The sequence below is a fragment of the Petaurus breviceps genome, unplaced genomic scaffold (genome assembly GCF_028583685.1).
Source record: "Petaurus breviceps papuanus isolate PSGF00001 unplaced genomic scaffold, PetGlider_PUasm1.0 90895, whole genome shotgun sequence".
NCBI lineage: Eukaryota > Metazoa > Chordata > Mammalia > Diprotodontia > Petauridae > Petaurus > Petaurus breviceps.
Genome location: NW_027187372.1, coordinates 33,098,420 through 33,117,578, shown reverse-complemented (window position 1 = coordinate 33,117,578; position 19,159 = coordinate 33,098,420). Strand labels below are relative to the sequence as shown.

General features: G+C 40.5%; 1 long non-coding RNA gene across 1 annotated transcript in view; it reads right to left on the bottom strand.

Annotated features, from left to right (window-relative positions):
• Positions 1-18,324: 18,324 nt before the first annotated feature.
• The window catches only part of LOC138150949 (uncharacterized), an 8,378-nt gene continuing 7,543 nt past the window's right edge, over positions 18,325-19,159 (bottom strand). The window contains exons 5-6 of the long non-coding RNA XR_011165701.1: positions 18,924-18,988; positions 18,325-18,511 (exon numbers count right to left, since the gene is read on the bottom strand). This is a non-coding gene — a long non-coding RNA (uncharacterized lncRNA). The remainder of the gene's footprint in view (positions 18,512-18,923; positions 18,989-19,159) is intronic.

Here is a 19,159-nt window from a genome sequence, read left to right as displayed (position 1 = left end):
AGGGGGGGTGGGGTGGGGGTGGGACGGGCGAAGGGAAGGTGTGGGGGAGGGGAGGGGGAACCCTTAAAGGGAAGGATCAGAGACTAGGGTTGGAGTGAAGCGTCCGGGAGAAGCTGGGAAGGGAGAAAAAGAGAAAATCCAAAGAGGCTTCTCTTGGAGGCCAAGTCTACACAAAGGGAAAGGGAACCTTCCGAATAATTCAAGGAGAAAACCACTTTTTATTCAGTTGTACGATTCCTATTCAGGCGTCCCAAGCTATGGCTTCGGGAGGGGGGAGACCCTGGACAGCTCTGGCTGGTGGGAATAAGAGAGGGGGTCCCTTTGAGCCCTGATAATCTGCGGCTTTGTGTCTCAGGGTCGTAAATGCATCCGATAAAGAGGAAAGAAGAAGATGCTGAGAAGCATAGGAATTGGAAGTCGTCTCACCCAACCCCTTTATTTTATAGAGGAGGAAATTGGGGCCCAGCGGAGAGGAGTAAGTGACTTGCCCAAGATCACACTTACTAGTGGTAAATATCAGAGCCAGGTTTCAAACCGAGGTTTTCTACCCCCAAATCACTATACTAGCTGCCTGGCTTCATCGGACTCTGCCAGCTTTGAAAAAAGATGGTGACACTACAAAAAAGGAGGGGGAAAGCAGGTCTCTGGAGGGAAGAGGAGTGCGAAAAACCAGGAGTTTCTAGAGGGTCAATAAAGACTGCTGGACAGTTGTTCATTCAATAGACATTAGGTAGCTGAAGTGAAGGCTGTGCTAAGGTTAGTGGTAGAACATTGAACCTGATGTCCTGAGATCTGGGTTCGAGTACTTCCTGACATATGCCTTCTTTCATTTTTCTCCCTGTGAGTCAAAACCTCTTGGAGCATCAGTTACCTTCTTTTGTAAAATGAGGATATCAAAAACAGACCCGAAGATGAGTGTTTGACCTTCAGAAAGGTGCTTCCTTTTGAAACCACCATGAGGAGAAAACTCACTGTGAGGACTCCCTTAGCCTCTTTCACGAAGAGGAAGGGGCCAGAGGATTTGCCTGTTTCACAGAGGTTGTGGAAGGAAAACCTTTGCAAACTTTAAATAAAAATATAAGTGATTAAATTTAACAAGCTGTGGTTCCTGCTCTAAAGGAGTTTACAATCTAGCCTGGAGATGATGTTGCAATATAAGATAAAGACAATTAAGAAAGAGATAAAGACAGTAGTATGGTAGTTAGAAAGGAGAGAGAGCCCACTTTCAGCTGTACTGAACATAGAAGGGTTCATAGAAAAAGGGGGTACCTAATTGGTCTTTAAAAGATGGACAGAGGGCAGCCAGGTGGTGCAGTGAATAGAGCACCGACCCTGGAGTCAGGAGGACTTGAATTCAAATCTGGCCTCAGACACTTGATACACTTACTAGTCGTGTGACTTAACCCCAATTGCCCTACTTTCCCCCCTCCAAAAAAGCAAAAAAAAAAAAAAAGATGAGGGGCGGCCAGGTGGCGCAATGAGTAAGAGCGCTGGCCTGGACTCCGGTTGTTCCGACCTCATATACTTAGCACCCACACAAAATAACTGGCCGTGTAACCTTGGACAAGTTACTTAACCCCAATTGCTTTAAAAAAAAAAAAAGATGGACAGAAATTCAATGACGATGACAATTACAGTCAATTCATTTGAATGAAATGTTGGAAATTGCAGCATTCTCTGGCTTTGTATGGAGCACCTGAAAGAGTGCCTTTTATATACTAAGCGCTTAAATGTTTGATCTGAAATGAAAAGCTAGATCCATGGCAATGGGCCTGGAAGAAGGTATCTAGTACAATGCCCCAGGGATCCATACTTGGCCCTGTTAAATTCAGCTTAACAAGCATGTGTTAAGTGCACCAGGCTAGGCTGGAGACAATGACAAAATGAAAACCAGTTCCTGCCCTCAAAGAGCTTACATTCCAGGTATACCTTTTAATTGTCCTTTCCTCAATCCCCCCCCCTCAAGAATTGATCCCAGCCTGAATATTTCTTTTTGTTTTGATGACATATATTGACCAGAGAATCTGAAAAAAAAAAATCCTTATTGACTCCAGGGCTGCCCTAGACACACAAGGAGTGATCTTAGGACTCTCTTTCTATCTCACTTTTCTTTTTTTTTCCATTTCATATGAAGAAACTAAAGCAATATTCAACACCTTGATTGATTAGTTGGATGAAAGCATAGATGATGTGCATATCAAATTACCAAATGAACAAAAACTGGGGAGGATAGCTAACATGATGGTTAGCAGCATTGGCATCCTGAACTAGACATGTCAAAAATATGGACCAAATCTGAGATGAAAATGAATGTAAAGTCTGTGTAAAGTCCTACACTTAAATGAATACATAGACAGTGTATGGCCAAATCATAGGAGCTTAATAAATGACTTCTGAACTGACTTAAAGGCATCAAGTGGACACGTACAAGATGGAGAAGACATGGCTAGGCAACAACAGATCCTACGAAAAAGATCTGGGGGTTTCAGTGGACTGCAAGCTAAATATGAATACAAAAGTATGACATGCTAGCCAAAAAAGCTAATTCTGTGCTGGGCTTGAAAAGCTGCATGGTATGGCGGAAAGAGTATTGGATATGGAGGCAGAAGACCTGCTTTAAGTTCCTCCTCTGATCACTTATTAAGGTAACCTAGCCCCCTCCTGCCTTTCAAATCTTCTCACACTTTACTCTTCTACATGCACTCTTTGATCTAGTGGCAATGGCCTCCTGGCTGCTCCATGAACTAGACACTCCATCTCTGGTCATTTTCTCTAGATGTCCCCCACACCTGGAATGCTCTCCCTCCTCCACTCTGACTACTGACCTCCCTGTCTGTCTTTCTTCAAGTCCCAACTAAAATATAATCTTTTATTAAAAGTCTTCTTCAACCCATCTTAATTACAATGTCTTCACTCCATGAATTATTTCCTATTTATTCTGCATATAGCTTGCTTAGTATATATTTATTTGTAAGTTATCTCCCCCATTAGATTTAAGTTCCCTGAGAGCAAAAACTGCTTTTTGTATCCTCAGTACTTAGCCCAGTGCCTGGAAAGGAACAGAGTAGGCACTTAAAAAATATTGATTGATTGATTGTAACCATGAGCATGTCACCTCTTTGGGCCTTGGTTTTCTCATCTGTAAGATGGGGATAATAATCCTTGTCCTACCTAAGGGAGATACTATAAGGAAAGTACTTTACGAATCTTAAAGGGCTTATATATAAATGTGAGTAATCACTAGTAGGAAGTAGTAGGTTACATTAAAAGAAGCAAAATGACCAACAGCAAGAAAATAATAGTCCACTCTACCCATAACTGAGATAAATACCTCATTTTAGGAATGAAACTGACAAGCAGGAGTACATCCAGAGGAGGAAGACCAGGATAGCAAAGAGATTGAAATGCTATAGAAGCATCTGCTGGAGGAACTGGGGGTTTTTAGCCTGGCACAGCCTAAAAAGAAACTTGATCATATGATCTTCAAGTATTGGAAAAGCTATCACCTAGAGAAAAGTTTAAATTTGTTCTGCTTGACCCCAGATGGCAGACCCCCAGAACCATTAGTGAAGTTTGTGCCTTTATAGGCTGGGATAGTCTTAGCTAGACTTGAGCTTTTCTCTTTGCGGTCCATGCTGGATCTTTTACTATCTCCTTCTGCCTCCAGGGATAGGTAGAGGATCCTACCTACATAGATACCCTTCTTTTGGGTGCTAACTCTGTGCCCTGGGAACTGCCCCCTCACATCAGGAGCTATTTTCCCATCCAACTTGGACTCAGGGAGTCTAGCTGGCCTTGGGATAAACAAGTTACCCAAAACCCCATCTGAGGACTCCTGCTGGAGTATACAGGGTTTGTAGGTTGTAAGGTCCCATCAGGGGAGGGGATACATACAGTACAGAGATCATGCCCTAACCAAGAGACAATCAGGCAGCCCAGTGGATAGAGTGCTAAGCTTCAAGTCAGGAAGACCTTAGCACGTTGCCCAGCACATGGAAGGTCAATTGAGTTCAAATCCAGCCTCAGATGCTTACAAGCTTTGCGACCATGGACAAATCACAAACTCTGGGTCCCTCAGTTTCCTCAAGTATGAAGATAATACTGGCACTTACCTCCAGGATTCTTGAGTATTGGGAATATTTGTAAAGTACTTAACATAGTGCCTGGCATATAGTCGGTACTTAATACAAAACTTTCTTCCTTGTTTCTTTCCTTGACCCTAACTGAAAAGTGGGGTGTGGGAAGAGCAGTAGACCAGGAATCCAACTCTGGCACCTACTACTGGGCTTTGTTAAAGGACTTAGTCACTTAAGTTTTCTGAGCCTTAGTTTCCTCACCTGTAAAACAACCAGGAGCCTCCTTGCCTATCTCACAGGATTGTGAGGATCAAACAACATAGACAGGACTAGTGTTATTATGCCAGGTTTATAAATGAGGAAACTGAGACTCAGACACTAAGTGTCACTGGGGTAGTCAGAATTAGAAGTCAGGTCTCCTAATCCTCAATCCACTGCAGAGCATGGGAAAACTATAAATGAATAAACATAACTAAGGCATCATTCCTATCCAAGTACACACAGAACATACATACATATACCCACTCAAAGTTCATGGGGATCCATGCATGCAAGCACATGAACAATACCATATATGATCTATGAGAGGAAGCATGACTGAACGAGAAAAGCTGAGGCCTCCTGTTTATCCTGCTAGCTAGCTATGTGGCCCATCATTAGACCCCAATTTTTTCATCAATAAAGTGAGGCTTTTCATGCCTGTTTTACTCACCTTGCAGGGTCATTGTGAGAAATGATTGAGGCCATACTTCGAGGAGCACCTAGCACAGGGTCCCTGAGTAGTTGTGTTTAAAGGATATATGGAAGTGCTTTAGAAAACAAAAATGTCTACCAAAAAAAGTAAGGTATTATCAATACTATTACTATAAGGGGCAAGATGGTACAGTGGATAGAGAGCTAGCCTTGAAATTGGGAAGATTTGACTTGAGGCACTGTACCTGCCTGACACATCCTGGCTGGGGGACCCTGGGCAAGTCTATATATTGCTTTGTGTTCAGTTCTCAGACACTCTACATTGCAAAGAAGGTGCCAACTTGCTTTGGTAGAGGGAGTTCCTTATACCAATGAAATCACAGGGCTGGTCCCTCTCCCATAAGCCTCCCATGCAGATGCCATCTAGGCAATAGTAGGTACCCATGTACACAGGTGAGGATCACTGTGTGCACACCCACCTACAGACACTTGCATCCACCCTGCATTGGGAAATAGTTTACTTAAAAAGCCACAGGTTCAGTGAGAGAGAAAAGGCTACAAATGAAGATTATTATGTTGGGGTTTCACTTGGATATAACCTAGAGAGAGACTTTTAAAACTCTTACCACTTTCAAAATGTTCCTCAGCCTTCCTTACCTATACATGAATGTATAATAAACACACACACACACATACACACACACACACACACACACACACACACGAGAAGCCACATGGAGTCATGGGAATAGTACTAAATTTTAGAGTCAGGGGAGACCTGAATTCAAATTCTACCCCAGATATTGACAGCATTAACTATGGAACCATGAGTAAATCACTTGGCCTTAATTTATTGGTCTTTAAAGTGAGGATAATGGCAGCTGTAATACCTGCCTAGAGAGGCAGTGTGATGGAGTAGAGAGGGCAGCCTGGGAGTCAGAAAGACTCCAATCCTACCCATGATATATACAAGCTCTGTGAGCCTGGAGATGACATGTTCACATCACATTAAGGTTTGCAAAGTCTTTGTGTGTGTCACCTGCATTTGATCCCATGAGGTAGGTGATGTCATTATCCCCATTTTACTGATAAGGAAATTAGGACTAAGAGAGCTTAACCACAGCTAAGGAAGTATCTGAGGCAAGATTTGAACCCAGGTTTTCCTGGATGCAGTATTCTATCTACTATACCACTCTATCTCCTCATAAATGATTAACTTCTCAATGCTCACTGAAACAAAAAGTTACAGGCAAGTTGCCAGTTAACAGTAGTGGAAGTTTTCTTTCGCTGATGAGCCCCTCAGGAAAGAAGGAAGGAAGGAAGGAAGGAAGGAAGGAAGGAAGGAAGGAAGGAAGGAAGGAAGGAAGGAAGGAAGGAAAGAAAGAAAGAAACAAGGAAGGAAGGAAAGAGAGAGAAAGGAAGAAAGAAAGAAAGAAAGAGGAAGGAAGGAAGGAAAGAAGGGAGGGAGAAAGGGAAGAAAGAAGGAGGGAAAAAAGAGAGAGGCTTATTTCACAGAACTGTTGTGAGAATCAAATGAAATAGTATATGTAAAACCCCCCCAAAAAAATCACTGTAACTGATAGCTATGAGCACAACAAGCCTGAAGACGCCATGCCTGGCCCAGAGTAGGTGCTTAAGATGGCCTGTTGACTTGATTTGACTTCTAGGCATGCAGACTGTTCTCTTGATTTCAGCCACACTCTACATACTGCCTTCCACAAAAGCCCTTTCCTATTGCTTCCTTGAGGTCCGGAGGTGACTCTGGGCTATCAAAGCCCTGCCAGAGTTCTAGCAGGCCTTCCTTAACAAAAATGGAGAGGCTCATTTACAGATCCAGTGACCCGCTGCTGCATCTGCCATATGAAAACCACCCTAAGTCTGAAGAGGCTTATCACCGGGTAGGCTACAGGGTGATGACATTTTTTCAGCCACAGTAACTCCAGAAGACTGTGAGTGTGAGAAGGCATTAATCTCTCAGTTGGCAGAGAGAGCACCCACACTAATGAAATAAGAGAATTTCTGTAGCATTGGAAACTCACTTGTGCAGGGTTGCTCAGTTGAGCATGGTAGACCTGAGCAAGGACGACCTGAGTTCATAATCCTGCCACAGACATTTACTAACTGTGTGACCCTGGCCAAGTCAATTAAGAGCTCTGTGCCTCAGTTTCCTCATCTGTAAAATGGGGGTGATGATAGCACCTACCTCATGGGGTTGTTGTGAGGATCAAATGAGATAACATACAAAATTATTTGTAAACTTTACAGCACTAAATAAATGCTTGCTATTATAATATTGAAGGCGTAATAAATGTCCCATAGTTCCATCTCCTTTAGACATGGCCAAATTAGTTTCAGAATACAAGCCGGTAGTCATTTATGTGACTGAGTTACACTCTAGATAAAGTTACCAATGTTTAACCATCCCAGTTCTCCAGCAAAACTTTCCCCACGACAATGGTTAGGATGAAAGTATGCCCCTTTTCTTTTGATATGACATTTGTCTTTAGGGATTATGGAATTTGGATGGGAGGACTGTATTCTGAGTAAGAGATTCCAGTGAGAACCTCATATAGGAGAAGCAGGGGATGGAGTGATTTAGCAGAGCAGAATGATATTTCTTTCAGATGTACTGATACAGCGATTTAGCATAATGCAGAATTTAAAATGATCCATTGGGGTAGGTCTGTCCATCATCTGCTCACCAGAAGTAGGAAAGATGAAATGAGCCATAGAGAGATATAAAGTTGCTAGCCAGCTCCATATCATGGACCTCTATTTCTCTGACAAAATAAGGAACTTCCCTTAAGGAAAAGAAACACATTTATATAAGAACCACCACATTAAAAAAAAGAAACTTGAAAATTTTAAAATGCCTAAAAAATTCTCCTCCATCTCTGTTTCTGTGGGTTGGACAAGAGATTTAAAGCTGATAAGATGGAAACACATTAAAAGAAAGGTAATGATGATAGTGCTCTCCATAATTTTCATTTATTTTTCCACCATCTCCTGTCCCTCCATCTCCTTTCTACTCTAAAGTCTAACAGAAATATAATGGGAGCTGATAGGAGCTAGGAAATTCAATTCAACAATTACTTCTTAAGAGAATGCTACTATTATGTGTAATGGGCATGTTCAAGGTGGGAAAAGACTGTATTTATCAGGATACCTAGGCCCATATTACAAGTTATGTTTTCCTGATCCTTGAGTCAATATGCCCACAACACAATAGTGGAATCACCAAGGAGACACCCGGAAAGGAGGGAAAATTGGAGCAATGACCTCTTTGTAATATATGCCTAGTAGTCAAATCTCTGGGTCAAAAGGTTGAGATATTTTAGTCACTTTATTTGTCTAATTTCTGATTGCCTTCCAAAGTGGTTGTATTGATTCAACAACTGTACAGCTCCACCAACAATGCACCGATGATGTCTATATGCCCCATATTGTCTCAGTATTGACTAATGTCATCTTTCATATCTTTGTCAATTCCCTAGGCATTAGATTAAACCACAGGATTGTTTTGATTTCCGTGTCTCTTATTAGTGACTAGTGATTTGGAGCATTCATTCATATAGTTGTTAGCATTTTGCAATATTCTCCTTTTGAAAATGGTTTGTTTATATCCTTTGATCACTTATCTGTATATCTCTGATATCAAAACCTTATCTGAAAAGGTGGCTTCAAAGATTTTTTTTCCCATTCAACTACATCCTCTCTTAATTTAGATGCATTTATTTTGTTTGTGTAGAAACTTTTCAATTTCATGTAATCAAAATTATCTTTTATTTTTTTTAATCTCCCTATCCTTCTTTTGGTTAAGAATATATATTTTTAAGGGGCGGCCAGGTGGCTCAGCGAGTAAGAGCACCAGCCCCCAGTGTCGGGATGACCTGGGGGATCGAATCCGGGCTCAGATACTTAGCACCACACCCAGAAATTACAGGCCATGTAACCTTGAGCAAGTTACTTAACCCCAATTGCTTTAAAAAAAAAAAAAGAATATATTTTTTACCCACAACTGTGAAAATTATATAAATTGCTTCTCTTCTAACTTTGTTAGGATATAATCTTTGTTATTCAAGTCATATGTTTATTTTGAATTAATTATGGAATGTGGTATAAGGTGCTAGTCTAGAGCTAATTTCTGTCAGACTGCTTTACAGTTTTTCAAGTAATTTTTCTCACATAGGTAGTTCTTTCGTAAGTAGTTTATGTTTCAGAGTTTATCAAACACTGGATTATTGAGTTCCATTCTTTTTGATTCGTCCTTGTCTAGATGATCTCTTCTATTTATCTACTTCTATATTTTTTTAACCAATACAAATTGTTTGAAAACTGGACTATATAATGTAGTTTGAAGTCTAGAAGTTCTATTCACCCTTCATTATGCCCTTCCCCCCATTATTTCCTTCCATGTTCTAGCTCTTTTGTTTCTCCAAATGAATTTTTTATCATCTTATCGATTTTGATGAAGTATCCCTTTGATAGTTTGGTTGGTATAGCATAAAACAATAAAATAACTCTGATAGTATTAACATTTTTATTATATTGAACAAAATGAACCCTAAATATTCTAACAACTATTTAAGCTTTTAAAAATTTCTTTAAGAACTTATAATTGAACCTCTACAAGTATTTCATGTGCTTTAGCAAACTGACCCTCAAATATTATATGTCTTTTGTAATCATTTTCAATGGAATTTTTTTTATTCTAGTATTACCTGAGCAGACCCAATTTAACTTCTAAAGTTCTCAATTTTCTGACTGAACAAGGATATGTGAGGCAGATAAAAATGGTATTTTCAAATACCTTTGAAAATCCTTCTCCTTCTCCCTCATCCTATGAACCCAACTCCAAATAGGTCCAGAGCTGAATGCTACTAACTACTACATGTGTGAAAATGAGTGCATGAATGAGGAAGGAATGCATCTAAGGGAACAGAAAGAAGGGGGAGGGGGGTGGAGAGAAGTAGGAGCCTGGCCCCTCCCCTTCCCACACACACATATCAATCTTGAGTTATAAATAGGAGCAATTATAATTACATAAAGTAATTGAAAACTGCAGCTGAACACAGGAAAAGGCAGGGGGAGAAACACCAGACCATATTCAATATAGTTCCAAGATCATTGTTCCTATATTAGCAGTCTCATCATCACTATCACCCTTCAAAATGTATTGGAGATCCTACCTACATAAGCACGAGGTCTGAATAATGGATCATAAAAGGGAATGCTAACAGTATAACAATAACAGAATAATAACAGTAACAATAGGTGTTGTTCAAGGTGTACAAAACATTTTCCCTACAACAACTATTTGAAGCGGTCAAGGTAAACATGATTATTCCCATTCTGCAGATGAGGAACCTGAGTCTCAGAAAGATTAAATTACTTGGCCATGATCCCACAGGATACAATTTGAACTTAGGACTCCTGACTTCAAATCCAGCACTTTTCCCAGTAAATCCTTATGCCTGTCTGGGGCTTTACAATTCAGACCTGGATGAAACTTCTTGTGGAAGTCATTATTCGCCTGGGAATGTAAGAGAAGTTGGACTTTTTCTTTTTTCTGACTGGGGTTATAGCATAGGCAAATGAGTGTGTGTGAGTGTGAATGTGAATGTGTGTGTGTCTGTGTGTATGGGGATTTTGAAGATGGGAGGAGAAGAGGAAAAGAAGCAAGCTGTAATGGATAGGGCACTGGACTTGTAGTCAGGAAGACTTGAGTTAAATTTGGCCTCTAAGGTCCCTTCCAGCTCTGACCCTATGGTCCAATAAGGTGAACCACTCAGTGGTTTTGGCAACAGTCAAGAGTAGCAAACTTCACAAGGTTCTTCCTAATTAGGAACAGGCTGATAAATGTTTAACAACCAGCTCTGGGGGGTAAGGGGTGGGGGATAGCAAGAGGAATGAACTCAGGACAAACTTCTAAGTTCAATTTCCATTGTTAACATTCTCTCCAACACTTTTTTAAATCCAGACAATTAACAAAACAATACAGCAGGGCCTGATTTATAGTGTTTGCTGATTTCCTTTTAAATGCTTTTGCTGAAAATGTGACCAACCAAAACCTATTCAAGATGGCTCCAGCATGTCCTTAATCCTAATGGTCTGGCCTGCCGAAGATTTGTTAGTCTACCTGGGATTCTTCACTGTAGCTAGACCCACTACCCCCCTTCCCATATCTAATCACCTGCCAATTATCTGTTGGAAACCTCTCTGACATCCACCACTGCTCTTCACCCACCAGGTTGGCACTGTAGTTGGGGCTCTCAGCACATCTTGCCAGACCACTTCAATAGGCATCTGAGTGGTCTGACAGCCTTCATTTCCTTCTGTCTCCAGCCCATCCTCCAAACTGATTCTTCCTAAAAGAGCTGCTCTAACCATGTCACTTCTCTCCCCAAGTACTTCCTTCCTATTGCTTTCTTTGGTCACAAGGATAAAATACGCTGTTTGACAATTAAAGCCAACTTATATCCAGTTTACCATCATCAGAACTATTACTTGTTACTTTCCTTCACATACTCCACATTTGAGCCAAATTTGCTGTTTCTTGTACACAGCTGAAATGTCATCCCCACCTCCCACCCCCAAGGCCTTTGTCTTTTTTGCCTGGAATGTACTGCCTCTTTACCTCTGTCTCCTGGAACCCCTCTGACTCTTCAAAGCCCAGGTCAAGTGCCACCTCCTGCATGAGGCTTTTCCTAATCTCCCTTCCACCCCCTTCAGCTTCCATTTCTTTTTCAGGGAGGAGATAGGTAGTAGAGTGGACGGAGTTTTAGCCTAGAGTCAGGAAGATTTAAGTCTCAGACACTTACTCTCTGTGTGACCTTGGGCAAGTCACTTAACCTCAGTTTCTTCATCTGTAAAATGGGGGTAATAATTGGTTGTTGTCAGGGCTGGCTAGGTGGTGCAGTGAATAGAGCACTGGCCCTGGAGTCAGGAGGACCTGAGTTGAAATTTGGCCTCAGACACTCAACACACACACACACACACACACACACACACACACACACACACACACAAACCTAGCCATGTGACCTTGGGAAAGTCACTTAACCCCAATTGCCCTGCCTTACTACCTCCAAAAAGCAAAATAATAATAATAACAATAATTGGTTGTTGTCCTTTGTTCTCAAAGAGGACCAAGATGACATCACTATGTTGGAGTGAAATTAGAGTGTGTCCCACTGTGATCAGACCAGTACAAGCTCAGAAGTCTCTACCACTGGTCGGGCACAAACGGTCTACATGAACATAATAATAATATATGGGGGGTAATAATAGTGCCTACCTCTCTGGGTTGCTGTGAGGATCAAATGAGTTCATATTTGTAAAGCTTCTAGCATGTGGTAGGTACCATGAAAATGGTAACTATTACTATTTACTTATATGTGATGTTGCTTTTCTCAGGTAGAATATTCATTTGGAGTGAAGGATTTGTTGTCTTTTTCTTTTTTATATCCCTAGAGTGTGGCACATAGTAGGTGAATGAGAGACCTCATGCCAGCCAGAATACAAGCTATAGGTAGAAGGAAGTGATTTGAAATGGAACACACAAAAACATGGTCCTATACCAGCATTTTATTGAAAGCATTAGGGAAGCTGCCTTTCCCAGAATGAGAGTCAAAGCCAATTAATAAGATTATTTAAGCATTAATGGACTTGAGCTCTTAGTAATTAAGTAATTGATTTAAATGTTTTTTAAATTATTAAAGATTTGAATATGAAGGAACCTAAATATAAATTTTCTTTTTTTGTTCCTCTTCACCTTGCCCCAAGCCAGACTGTATCAGGAATTATTATTTTTTTCCTTTTTCCCTTTATGTTGGTTTTAGAAAATTACACTGTCTCTGAATTTTAGGGATAGAAGGAAGTTTAGGAAGCCATCTGGTCAATAGCACTATCTGAGAAGACCACCAACTACTCCATGACAGGCAGGCAGGTCTATGATTTTTAAGAATCTCAAGGGCCAGGGGCAGCTAGGTGGTGCAGTAAATAAAGCACAGGCCCTGGAGTCAGGAGGTCCTGAGTTCAAATCCAGCCTCAGACACTTAATGCAAAAACTAGCAGTGTGACCTTAACCCCAATTGCCTTCCAAAAAAAAAACAAAAAAAAAAAAAAAAAGAAAGAATCTCAAGGGCTCCATAATCTCTCATTGCTAGCCCTTCCCATGGCTCACAACTATCAGTAAGGAAGTCCTTCTGACTAACCATGGGCCCACATGATTCAGACAAGTTTCCCTCATCACTTAAAATGTGTTGACCTTATTAGTCTAGGTCATTTTTCCTCAGTGTCCACAAATCAGCAAGATGAATAGTTCTTACCAGGGGACATCTTTAACCCTCCAATGAGAAAAATAGAAGGCTCAAGGAAGAAGCTAGTTTCTATATTCAGGAAAATTGACTGGCTAACTGTACTGCTCAAAACCTGACCCATTTCCCTTGCTACCAACTTTTCAATAAAGATGGCAAAACTAAATTAAATCTTTCTTTATAACTCCAGCCCTTAGCATTGTGTCTGATACATAGTAAATGCTTAATATCATTTAAATATATTTAAAGAAACATCTGCTCTATAATTAATGCATCAGAGGAAAAGGGCAAGCTCCAAAAAGGGAGAAATATCTTTTTGCCTCATCAGGAAGCATCTTGAGGAAGTGGGCTACCAAATACTGCAGTGCTGGCCCTAGAATGTCCTTAGAAGTCCCTAGAATGTTTAGAATGAGCTTAAAGTGCTCTCTTTGTTTCAGGTTGAGAAATATTTTCAATCAATATGAAAGATTCTTGCCTGTATGGTACTTTTCTAAGAATGTTGAATATTTGTTGCCTACAAAACCAGAAAATCATTGACTACTGGAGGTCATAGGGTTCACCTACCTTTAGAACTATTCACTACTTGGATATAAGAAAATCTAACTAGTCTGGTGACCTGTCCCTTAGATCTCTTCCTAAATCTGATCTAAATCTTCCTTTCTGTAGCTATCTTGAAATTTCCCCAGAGGGAATGGAGCAGGTATTCCTATATACTGAAAGACTCACATTTGGAGCTAGACTGGGACCTTAGAAAACATGTTCCTTCCACTGCGTTTTGTGCCTTCCTGGTATATCTACTACGTACCAGAGGAAGATAAAGGGCAGCATTGTGGGAGTCAAGAGACTTCGATTCCAATCCTAGCCTTGCTGGCACTTAGCATAGGGCTCTCTACTCACAGTAGGTGCTTAATAAATGTATTGATTTGTTGTTATTGGACCCCTTTGCTTTGCAAAAGAAGAAGCCAAGAATCACAGAGGTTAGCTCAATGTCACACAGAAAAGGGATAGGACACCAAGTCTCCTGATTTCTTACATAATATGCTAACGATCTTTGTGCCCCACTTTGACAAATGAAAGAAGGAAAGACCTACAGAACCATTGATTTGTAGCTGAAAGGGTCCTTGAAGGTCATCTAGTCCAACCCTTTCATTTGACCACTTTGGAACTTGAGGTCCAGAGAGGTTGATGACTTTGCCTAAATTAGTCGTAATTAGTAAGTAGCAAAGAAAAGATTCAGATCCAGATTACCTAGCTCCAAATCCATCACTCTTTCCATCACTTTATGTGCCCATTTAGTAAGAGTTCTTAACCTGAGGTACCCAAACTTAAAAAAATTGATAATTGTATTTCAATATTTTAGTTGTATTTCAATATTGTAGCCCAATTGGTTTCCTTTGTAATTCTATGCATTTTCTTTTATGCATTTAAAAACATCATTCTGAAAAGGCAGTCGTAGGTTTCACCAGACTGTCCAAGAATTCCCGCTTTTACAGGAATTTAGAAAGATAGCTCTAAGAAGAACTATCTTGAGGTAGTTGTTGAGGTCATCTAGTCCAAATGTTATCAACTTTTTGAGGTCATCCAGTCCAAATCCCAGAGACTGAACATAAGAAAGAGAACCCAGGCATTTTGGTTCCCAAGACCAGAAATCATATTGTTTACTTATAAGAGAAGATGTGGGACAGGCCATGCCATCCAAATGTCTATGCTAAATGGTTTTGACAGTCTTCAGCCTAGAGAAAAGGTCTAACAAAAGTGCTGGAGACACAGTAATTCCCACACCTCTTCTAGAGACCAGAATGTCCCCACAGGACATTAATAAGAATATTTATTTAAAATAAAAGTGGCAGAAATATAAGTGGCTTCATAAGGAAGGTTTGGAGGATTGGGCATGAGCAAGGGATAGGGATGAGGATGAGAATGGGGGCAGGGAGCAAACTGGGCAAAGAGGAAAGAATGTAGGGGAGAAGACTGGTTTGGCTCTGTTTCCGATCAGGGATGCTTAGGGAGTCTGTGGTTGATGGGCTGCCCATGTCTTTGGAAAGAATAGCTGTTTGGCACCAAGACTTGCTCATAACTGAGGGAGAGGGGCAGTTGGGAGGGGAAGAGGAAGAGAAGAACCAGCAGGGCCCAAGGCAACTCAACTTAACCTCCTCCTGATGTGTTACTACTCCATTCAGGTCAGGAGCAGCTTGCCTGGAGCAGGGTGTTTCTTCATACCCTTGGTATTTGGTATAATTACAGCAACCTCAATCACTGAGCTGCTTCTCCGTCACTCCCCAGGAATCTGGCTCTTGTTTACCATGAATAAGCATGGTTATTACTGAGCTGAACAGCTCCTCTTCTCCATGCTGGTGGAAGGGCCCTGAGTCCCTTGTGGTTTAAAGAAGGGACAGCCTCACCAGGGCAGAACTGATGAGTGAAGGGAGAAGACTGGAGCTACCAGGGACTCCTATTCTTCACACTGCTCCAGAAGTTACTTCATGCCGCTTCACCCAGGCTCACCTCAGTGAAGAACAATAGACACGAGTCAGAAAACCTCAGTTTACCTAGATATCCCTGTGGCACTCTAGAGAGAGGAGGACATTGCAGAAAGAGGCGCAAGCAAGAAGAGAACCAGGCAGGGAGGACAGGAATTCAACAGTCTGATTCAGTGTATGCTCAGTACTTTAGTAGAACTCCAAGATACTTATTCAAAAGGTAAAAAACTTGGAAGAGGAGAAAAGGAAGGAAAGAAAAGGCTGGGCTCTGCCACCCATTTGCTGAGCAAGTCAACTGTGTCTTTGAGCCTTTGTTTCGTCCTCTATAAAGTGATAGAATTGGAGTAGACAATCTCCAAAGTCCCTTCTAGCTCATCATAATCTATGACTTATATGAGAAGGGAGGGCAGGAGAGAAAGCCCTGGGTTTAACTTTCAGAACATGGTTATCTCCTTATCTCCACCTCTCAAAATCAAACTGAGGCTAAGTTCACCCTTCTACAGGCTTTCTCTCTGCCACTAGTGTCTTCTCCAAAAAACGATTACCCTATATTTATTTTACCTATACTTATCAGAGTACCTGTATCACCCCCCTTCCATGTAATTCATTCCACTGACAAACCTGAAACATTTGACCAGCCTTAGCCAAGTCTAGCCCAGAACTCTCTATAGCTTTCTTGAGGGAATGAACAGTTTTATTTTTGTCTTTGTAATCCCAGTACTGAATACAGTGACTGGCACACAGTAGGAACTTAAAAAAAAATTACTCGTTGCAGTTTGAAACTATGCCCAAAGGGCTATAAAACTGTGCATACCCTTTGATCCAGCAATACCATCAGATCTGTATCCCAAAAAGATCCAAAAAAAACAAGGGAGGAAGGGACTTACTTGCGCAAAAATGTTTATAGTAGCCCTTTTTGTGGTGCCAAACAATTGGTAAATTGAGGGGATGCCCATCACTTGGGGAATGGCTGAACAAGTTGTAGTATATGATTGTGATGAAATATTATTGTGCTATAAAAAATGATTAGCAAGATGATTTCAGAAAACCTGGAAAGATTTATATGAACTGAGGCAGTGAAGTGAACAGAACCAGGAGAACATTGTATATAGTTACAGTAATATTGTAAGAAGAAGAACTGTGAATGACTTAGCTATTCTCAGCAATACAATGATCCAAGACAATTCCAAAGGACTCATGATAAAAAATGCTATCTACCTCCAGGGAAAGAACTAATGGTATCTGAGTGCAGATTGAAGCATATTGTTTTTCTCTTTCCTTCTTCCTTTCTTTTTTTGTTTGAGTTTTCCTCCACAAAATGACTAATATGCAAATGTGTTTTACATGATCACACATGTACAACCTATATCAGATTACTTACTATCTCAGGGAGGGGGAAGGAAGAGGAAGGAAGGATAGAATTTGAAACTCAAAATAAAAAAAAAACAAACGTTAAAAATTGTTTTTACATGTTATGTGGAAAAAAATAAAATATTGCTCAACTATTTTAATAAATACTTCAAAAAAGAGATCAAGTTTTTAAAAATGCTTATTGATTGATTGATTGTAGAGAGTGTTGTATAATGTTCTGTAGATTAACTTACTTAAATCAGTCTTTATGGGCTTCAGTTTCCTCATCTATAAAATCTTCATTTTATATGAAAATTTATATATTATCTTGTGTGTGTGTGTGTATATATATATATATATATATACACACACACATATACACATATAACCTCCAAGGTCCCTTCCAACTCTAAACATATAATCCTATCAGCTTCCATGGAGAGGATATCTTGTTCCATGGAAACTGATCTGAACATATATTCCTTGCCTTAGTTTTCCTCAGTGGGCCTGAACCTAATCCTTCATTTCTTCCTAGGCAATTGAGAAACCCAAAACATACTTGAACAGCAGAAAATTAAGAAGAGGTAGAACACTGGGATAACACAGTCACAGGGGGCCCTCTCTGACCTATCAACATACTAACATAATGCCAAAGTAATAAGCTTTCATATATACTAAATAGATACATATATGTATTTATTCATATAGATCACACAATTTAAAATTAAGAATGAGACATTGTTTGTCTAATTAAAGTGAATTTGAAACAGCAAAATGGAGCCTTGGAGCCCCTCAGACCTTGTTACTTTGGGGATAACTGCCCTTTGGGGCCTATTATGTTCATCTGATCAATTCTCTGGGGGTCCCAAAAGAGAAGAGTCTGGAACAGGTTCCTACAGGAGGCCTTGGGTGTCAGCCTGGGACCTCACTCAAAGGAGCTTCCCCAACTTCTCTTGCCCCAAAATAGACTGACTCCTACCATCCCTCATCCCTCAAAAAATGGCATTTCCAAACCCCTAGGTTAGGTTTATCTGGGGTTCAGAGAATATTGGAGGGGCAGAGTGGTAAGATGAGGCAACATGATTCAAAGGCATGTCGTAAAATGAAAAGGTCCTGTATATGTAGTAGTCAGAGGACTAAAATTCAAATAATACTTCTATCATTTCCCACCTTGGGGCAAGTCATTTGACTTCTCTGGGTCTGGGTTCCCTCATCTGAAAAAGAGGGGGCTGGACTAGAATCACCTCTGAGGTCCCTTCTAGCTCTGCATCTGAGATCCCATGACAGAGCCAGAGCACCTGGACTGAGTGTGAATACAGAAACATACCCCATAGGTCTGACTTGGGGCAAGTCAATAACCTCACCAAGTTTCCATCTTCTCATGTATAAAATTAGACTAATAATGTAAAAGCTTTCATAAAGTTTTCATAAACCTTAAAGCACTCCATCCAAATTTCAACTATTTTGATCATCATTTTAGAGAGGTAACACGGCGGTGTAAAAAAGATATCTTTGACTTGGAGGCAGGAGAGTCAGAGGTTCCAATCCTGCTTCTGGCACTTCTCTTCATTTCTCTGAGCCTCAGTTTCCTCCTCTGTAAAATAGAGATAATTATACTTGTGGTAATCAGGGGCATTGTGAGGATCAAATAAGATAATGTAACAGCCTAAAAAATTTAAACCAATATTAAGCATCAGCTACTATTCACTTTCTTATGGGGTTTTTGTGAGAAAAGCATTATAGAATACAAACTATTATTATCCTTCCACCCAGTCAGAGCTACAATCATTGCCTTGGATTTTTCAAAAGACACCACTCTAGCAAAAGCACTCCACCCCTGAGGATCACAATAAGAGCCTAAGCAGCATCTATGGCTGAAGTATCTTTATTATTGTAAGTAGTAGTAGTAGAAGTAGTAGTAGTAATAGTAGTAGCAGCAGTAGGTAGTGAGGTGTTGGCTTTGTGATCAAGAAGACCTGAGTTCAAACCCAGGCTCGAATACTTACTAGCTATTTGACTCTGGACAAGTCACTAACCTTCTTTGCTTCAGTTTCCTCACCTACAAAATGAGCTGGAGAAAGAAATGGAAAACCATTCAAGTATATTTGCCAAGAAAACCCTAAAAACTCTAAATGTCATGAAGAGTCAGACACAACTAATCAACTAAACTAGTGGTAGTAGTAGTAGCAGTAGCAGTAGTAGTAGTAGTAGTAGTGGTGGTGGTGGTAGTAGTAGTAGTAGT